The sequence below is a fragment of the Primulina huaijiensis genome, chromosome 5 (genome assembly GCF_012295235.1).
Source record: "Primulina huaijiensis isolate GDHJ02 chromosome 5, ASM1229523v2, whole genome shotgun sequence".
NCBI lineage: Eukaryota > Viridiplantae > Streptophyta > Magnoliopsida > Lamiales > Gesneriaceae > Primulina > Primulina huaijiensis.
The window spans coordinates 5,206,811-5,215,351 of NC_133310.1; the positions used below are offsets into that span (position 1 = coordinate 5,206,811).

The window sequence follows — 8,541 nt, forward strand, 5'->3', positions numbered from 1 at the left end:
AGCTCATGATCAATCAACTGAAGATCCTGCAGTCTCTCCTATTCACNCTTCTTTAACTAAACATGTCTCGGGAAAGAACATTCAACCGACAAAGAGACATAGCAGATTGCAACTGAATATGAAACGCCGCACTTCAATCAATACAGCTTAGAACAACGCATTTCGGCTAAAAGCAATCAAGACGCCTCATTACAATAAATGAAGCAAACAATTCCCAAGGAATGATGAAGTGGCAATCAACGGATACAAAGATTCAAATATATCTCAAGTTACCGTTGGAAGGGAAGCTTATAAATATGACAGAAGAACAACTGAAAAACAGACACAGATTACTCTATTCAAAGCTTGCTGTTACTCTGTCAAAATCTTAGCTCACCCTTATTTGATTTATTCGTAGCAGTCAAGGCTACAATTTGAGCTCACTAGTACTTTGTAATAATCGTTAAATTCGATAGTGCTAAGATCAGTTACGTACTGAGAACATTTTAATACTAAGAATTTCAGCTTTTGGCAGTGATAAGTCCAAACTGAAGTCGGTCAGTACAAATCTTGTATTCGATCAAAGTCTTTTAGTGGAAATCATATCCTTGAGATAGAAGGGGTGACGTAGGAGTAATTGAAATCTCCGAATATTCAGAAACAATCCTTGTGTATTTTATTTCAGTTTTGTATTCTATCTTTCAGTCAGTTAATTTCCGCAACTACTTCAGTTTAACTGATTGTCATTGACCAGCAAGATTCCGTGAATCAGTTTCTCACCAAACTGAACTCAAAACTCGAAAAGATCAGTTTTAATTGTGAGTGTTTATTCAACCCCCCCTTCTAAACACTCTTGTTACGTTAATCGATCCTATCACGAGCCTTCAGGTCAACCCTTCACCTCGGAGATTGAAGATGGATAGATCAACCTTAGACCTCAAACTGACAAGGTAAAATCTAAGATTGGTACTAACGACCTTAAAGTTTCCATTTCAGACATATCAACAGAACTAGGAAAATGAAAACAAACATATGTATCAACTCAGCCACAATCCGTGTTGATATAGCAGGAAATTATAATAGGATATGGATGAAACCAAATTCTTATCTCAAAGAGATAAAAACATGGTACGAATTTGGGGCTCTTGTCTCAATTTATACTACATCGCCCAGCTTCTCGGAAATCTCAGCATGACCAAAATGGATTCAAGAAGTTGTTCATAAAACTTGCCCAAATAATTATTATTTGTCAAGATAAGATATTCTGGAGCTTTAATTTTTTAGAGCAACACCAGAACCAGTCGGGAATGGCTTACATGAAGCTTTTCACTTCATCAAGTTGAGAAGACAAGACATGGAAATTCAGAATTTCATCAAGGATCCTCCGGATAACGAAACACTTCTTGTTTTATCACTCATTGAAGATGACATCTCCACTAGAAAGCATGAAAATTATGGGTTTGTCTCACTGATATGGACAAATTCATGTTTCCATTTAAATTTTATCAAAATGCTGTAAATAGATCTTTTCTGTTAACTAAAATGAAAAAAAATATTTGAAAAGAAAAAAATCTTATGTGGAATAGCAAGCTACTGGAGAAAAAAGAAACTCGTCGGAAATTCTGCAATATGACTCGTGTGGGAAGAATGTCACATGGAATCTTCCCAAAATGCCGAACCAGAAAGAGCCAGAATTCGGAAAAGCTTTCTAGCCCAGATCTGACCGAAAACATAATGCGGAAATAAGTTCAATGAGTGAAGGTCTACCCAAGTCATGTTTTTCCCGGGACCATACAAAAGCAAAAGATTCCCAGACAATGGTAAAGAAGATATGTGATCCAACCACTCCATTAGTGGAGATGAATCATTCAACCACCCCTAACATGATATATCACTAACTAGTGGTACACCAACGACAAGGTGTTGTCAGCACAACTGGCAATGCAAATCACAAGTTTGATGTCCCGATTTCAAATCCACCAAGACTTCTACATATATCATGACAGAAGGAAGATGAAGACATCATTCAACCTCTTCATTTTTTTCAAAATAAATTTTTTAATATTTTGAGCTTATGTGTGTTGTAATTCAAGCTACTTAAACAAGTTTTTCCTCATCTAGAAGATGTTACTATGTAATAATATGTTGTATGTTTGAATAAAAAACAAGGCTTACCGCTCCTCTCATGTATTATTTTCAAAATTAAATTTTTTTATTATACACACCGAGGTAGGAAACGATACATGGTTGTGCTAAGTGCTGTTGAAGAGATCTATATCAGGAATCATCTGTTGCGATCACATGGTTAGGATGTGAGGAGCAGTCTGTAAAACTCATTGGATACAATCCGATGAAATTCTGGTCAAAGATGTAAATGTTTAATTTATTATACGAAATCATGATGTGTTATATATATGTGTGTGTGTGTTTGTGTATATATATATATAACCCTCATGTTCATGGTATATAGGCTTAAAATCTTGCACTTTTGGCAGGTTCGATAGGTACAACAACGTCACATATCGAAAAAGAAGCTCAAGGATGATTTTGAACTTTTAAAATAAAGTGGGGAACTTAAAATAACTTTTTATATGGACAATATAAAAAGTCTAAATGAAACTAGGATTTGAGATTTATTTGAAATTTCCCCTTAATTTCATTATTTTACGAAATTTACGAATATTTAAATTTTTATAAACAAAAATAAAAAGAGGCTGAATTTAATTTTAACATTAAAAATGGGGAGATGAGATGCTACGCTATACATGTGAGGTTCGTTGATTTTTCAGTAGACCCCACAAGTATTATTCAATATTAACCTCTAGATATATCGTTAAGGTAACACTCTAAGGATAATTTGAAACTTCTCCTTAAAACCAATGTTTTCGTAACCGGACCTACGATCAAATCGATCCACCATAAAATAGCGGTTCAATCAGACGGTCGGACTGGAACACTGTTACATCATATAAAATAATAACATAATATAATAAATAATATATTTTAAATTCTNAAATCAAAATAAAATAAATGAAAAAAATATGAACCGATCCAACCGCTTTTTTTTATCGATTTTAGCCGGTGTAATATCAGTCCAAACTTTTTTTACTGGTAAAACGATTTTGGGTGATGTCAGAGATTGAACCCGTGACCTGTTTCCGACCAAACCGACCGTTCGGATCTGATTCAAAAATACTGCTCAGCTAAGACCTCACAAATGGCCCAATTTTGTACTTTTCCCTTAAGAACCTAACTCATTATAACGCTCGTAACCTAATACATGCTTTTATCAGCATTGCCACCCTTGCTATTGAGTAATTGCTCCTTCCCTAGTAATATTGGATATTACTAATGTAAAGGATTTTTCAACATATAAATACAAATATAAAATAGATAAAAATATTATTATTAATTGGCCCAAAACTCCTGAAAAATACAATCAAACCTATCGAACGAATAAATAAGATTGGGCCGCTTCCAACACAGTACGAGTATAAGTTTTTGCTAGCAGAAATTTGATAATACAAGTGTTTTTTTTTCCTAAGATGCATCACAAGACACACAGTTAGATACATCTTTATGGGAAACATATTATTTTTGATATGGTATGCAGTTATAGGATCCGAATAGCAGACGTCTTCCATTGCAAAAAATGCAATCCTAGTTCTCATTCCTTGGTCCAACCTCAAATTCTTCATTTTCAATGCGTATGTTCTTTATAATACGTGCATCAAATAAATGATTCACAGTTAATTAGATCCTATAGTGCTCAGCCTTGAATCAGAGCGTATTATCCACACTGCAAATCTAACGGTTGACTCCACATAATTTTTTTTGTTCGAAACTCACACTTATGGTAATAACATCATAGTAGATTAAACTAAATTCCCGTGTACCAAATTATTTCCAAAGAAATAGTTGTGACAACAAAACCACTGAGCCAAGTACTATCTCAGGTTTTGAGCAAAACTTGAAAAACCAAACCCGAGTAGAAGCTGCGGTGTGTACAAATGCCAAAAATATATACTTTAATCCTAGTTAGTATCTTGGAGCAAAATTCAACATTACAACGATTGCTAGGATCTAATTGTATGTAAAATGGCTTTAGAAACAAAAATCGATGCGTTTGATTCTGATACCAAGGAACATTTTGCCACTTTTATCGGTATAACCATCGTCATCCTCCATTTATCAAAAAAATCTCTCAAATTTATGAGCTACTATAAACTTCCCAGTTCCCAAACTTCATTGACGAGACCCTCCTTAGGAAGGCACACGTTACTCAGATCTTGAATAACAGACCGCCATGAGTGGCGAAAAATGGAGCAAAGACAAGGGACTCGACTGCCATTAGTTTGATAAGAATGTTGAGTGATGGCCCAGAAGTGTCTTTTAAAGGGTCACCGATCGTGTCACCAATGACAGCTGCTTTGTGTGGTTCTGATCCCTTGGGGCCAAGGGTTCTTGCATGCTTTGAGGCACCAGCCTGAATAGAAAGTTTGGTTGTAAGAAAAACAACTTCAAAATTTTAGGCCCTCTAATGTTTGATTCTGCAAACAGATACGCATCAATTCAAAAGCCCAGGTGTCAGGTTGTCTTCGCCAATTCACATCCAAAAAGCACACCACTTTCAGAAACTCTTTCAAAACTTCAAAATTATAATACAAGAAAGTCCAACGAAATGCCAGGAGAAAACCAAAAACTTTCCGATACCTCGATGTACTTCTTGGCATTGTCCCATGCACCACCGGTGTTGGATGCAGATATTGCAATCTGTAAGGACATGGATGCAAAAAGCAGAAAAGGTCAGTGCTTGAACCAAACAACACACTTAAAAAACAAGTTTCTACGATAATAGAAATCATACCTGGACACCAGAAACAAGAGAACCAGCAAGAACGCCAGAGAGGGTCTCAACACCGAAGAAGATTCCGGCAATCAGTGGGGTAAGCACGACTAGTGCGCCAGGAGGGATCATCTCCTTGATAGACGCGTCAGTTGAAATTTTCACACATGTAGCATAATCAGGCTTCACACGACCCTCCATGAGACCAGGAATAGTATTAAACTGCCTACGAACTTCCTCAACCATCTTTAAAGCAGCACTGCCAACACTCTTCATGGTCATTGCAGAGAACCAGTATGGAAGCATTGCACCAACAATCAAGCCGATGAAGACTTTGGGGTTAAAACATCAACAGTTGTAATTTCAGCCCGGCTTACAAAGGCACCGAACAATGCCAATGAAACAAGGGCAGCAGATCCAATGGCAAATCCCTGTGTGCAAAGAACTACCGCATACCTTTCCAATAGCAGCAGTGGTATTCCCGGCTGCATCAAGAGCATGAGTTCTCTCACGAATTCGGTGACTCATGCCAGCCATCTTAGCTATACCTCCAGCATTATCACTGATAGGGCCATAAGCATCAATGGCCAACCCCGTGGCAATTGTACTGAGCATTCCCAGGGCAGCTACTGCGATACCATACATAGCAGCAAAGGTAAAACTAACAAAGATGCTAATTGAGATAGCAAAAATGGGAATTATAACTGATTTGTATCCCAAGGCTAGGCCAAATATAACATTGGTAGCAGCACCAGTTCTGCAGGAATCAGCTACATCTTGTACAGGACTACATATATTCAAAATGCCAATCTGGAAAAAAATAATACAACAAAAGAACCAATGCATCAGATTGAAATTTGTGATCGAACTGTATTTGCCGATACAATAAAACAAAGGACAGGAACTACAAAGCGAACCTGTAAGCATTACTGGTATAATATTCGGTGACAAACCCAATGATAAGTCCAGCCCAAAGCCCAACGCAAACACAAAGGAACAGTTGCCTGTAATGAATGCAACAATATTTGGGTTGTTGAGTAAAGTGGTGTTTACTTGAGAAAGAAAAACGTTAAGGGAATTAAAGAAGCAAAATGAAGAAGATCAGAACCAGTGGAACACATATAACATGGAACCAAATTTCATTCTTAATACATTTTAAGGTTTATAAAATCAAGTGGCCGATAATTTCCTTTCAACAGAAAGAATGCAGCAGAAGTGGATATTAATACCATGCGACTTAAAAAAATATTGTTAAATGAAAGAGAATATTGAGGCGTCAATATGCATCCAGAATAGAAGCCTAAAAAATTTCATCTAGGTTCATTTTTTACCAATTCTTCACAACTTTTGAGCACCAAAATTGAAGATAGTGAAGGATGATGGCAGACAAGTCCAGGTGACAATTGCAATTCCCCCAGTCATAAGAACAGTAGAGATAATAAGCTGCTTCTTTAATGCTGGTTCAATTTCCTTGATAGCAGAGATTTCAAAAAAGTCAGTAGCAAAAAGTGTAGTGATTAAGCAAACCAGGATTCCCATGGAACTGATAAGCAGTGGGTAACACATCGCAGTAAAGTCATGAGTGATTCCAAAAGAGGAAATGGAGGCCACAACAAGAGCAGCACATGATGATTCAGCATACGAACCAAAGAGATCGGACCCCATTCCAGCAATATCTCCAACATTATCACCGACATTATCAGCAATCACCTGCAAAACAAAATGAATCTATCACCATAAATTCCTATCTCAACTGAGTTAGTTCATATACATGAAGTAGCTTACAGCAGGATTCCTGGGATCATCTTCTGGAATGTTCCTCTCAATTTTTCCAACAAGATCAGCGCCAACATCAGCAGCCTTAGTGTAAATACCACCTCCAACTCTCCCAAACAAAGCCATGGAGGATCCACCAAGACCATATCCTGTAATTGCCTCAAAAAGACCCTCCCAATCATCTCCATAGTAGAGTTTGAATAGATTGATTGCAATATAAAGAACCAACAGGCCATTTGCAGCAGGGAGAAAACCCATGACTGCGCCAGATCTAAACAAGACAATAAAAGCTTTCCCCACACCTTTTCTAGCTTCTAGTGTCGTCTTCGCATTTGCATATGTTGCAATTTTCATTCCAAGAAAACCAGAAGCTACAGAGGTGACAGCACCAAGTAAGAATGATATGGTACTGAAGATTGCTGTTGCGAAAGCTGGGTTGCACAACTTCTCCTTGTCATAAGTGCAAGGCTGACTCGATGTACTGAAACCCTCAACTGAGCCCAGGAAGAGGAATATGAGGATTGCAAAAGCAACCATGAAAATGCCCACATACTTATATTCAGTAAAAAGGAAAGATGTTGCACCTGTTAAACCATAATAATTTAAGCCTTATAAAAATCAAGCTAATTACTTTAAATTGGTTGACACAATCTAATCCAACACAAGTGCATATAATTTAGAAGCAAATATCTCATATCAGTACTATGGCCAAAACAATTTAAATAGAAGAGATTGCCAATTAATCAGTAACAGTTATCCATTAACTTACTAGTGAAACATCAATTAGCCATGAAAGCGTGAAAGCCAACTACTAGCATCAAAACTTCAACTGTTACAGGGAGAAAATCGAAAGTGCCAGTAATAAGTCCTACTCAACATCCGGGAAAAATATTTCTTCTGTGCCTCCTACATCAAACATTTTTGCACTCAAAATGTTCTTCTCATTATTATTTATTTCGCATCTTTTTAAATGTTGTTCCTTCTTATCAAGCATCCAACCACTTTACATTCATTTAAAAATGTTCAGAATACATCACATAAATAATATTGCGACACCAATAACTCAAAAAATCAAAGATTTGAAGGCAAACATATATTGTAAATCCAATTCATTCATTCTTTTTCTCTCCTATAAGACTACGGTCAATGTCATTAAAAATTATTTTTTCTAAAAGTTCGAGCTCATATGAGGGGACCTAAACAATAATACTTAATGCACTTCATTGCGTGTCCTTGTTTTCAAGCCATCAGAAAATATGAACCCAAAATTAATTTGCAAAATGTACACATGTTCACTACCTGGGTATTATACCACAAACGCCACCTGATAAGTGCAAGAATTGCACTTAATTTATATGTTAATCCATTTGAATTATGTTAGTTTGGAACAGAATTACGCTTGGTATTCGTTGTTTTTGTGTCGTACAGGAGGTAAACGACTATTGGTTGAGTGATGACAATTAGGGTCATTTTTGGATGTTTATCTATTGAGAAGATGGCACTTCAGCACCAAGGAACATCGTCGCAACACCAGATTTGCGAAGATCAAGCGCCTAGGCACTGTGAACTAGCGCCGCAGCACTATCAGGCCGAGCAACAAGCGCCGCGGCGCTGCGTTTACGGCTCGTACACAACAATAAAAGGAAAATAGGGTCGCAGAAGAAAGGAAGCCGTTTTTGGATAGGATTTCACACGAGAGACGAGAGTACACACTTGGACACAATCTGGAGTGCGAAGATCGAGCACGAAGACGAAGAACGACGAATTTGGGGACAGAGACGTCACTTCTGATTTGTCATCTAATCTTTTGCTTCTATAATTTCTTGTGTTGCAATGTCTAAATCGTTGAACATGTTCTGTTTTTGTTTAGACTTTGTTATGAGCTATTTTTCTAGTCTAGAGGATGATGTAGCTTTTTGGATACGATAATTTGACTCGGT

General features: G+C 37.0%; 1 pseudogene; it reads right to left on the minus strand.

Moving 5' to 3' along the window:
* Nucleotides 1-4,036: 4,036 nt before the first annotated feature.
* Nucleotides 4,037-7,362, minus strand: LOC140977475 (pyrophosphate-energized vacuolar membrane proton pump-like; annotated as a pseudogene).
* Nucleotides 7,363-8,541: the final 1,179 nt, after the last annotated feature.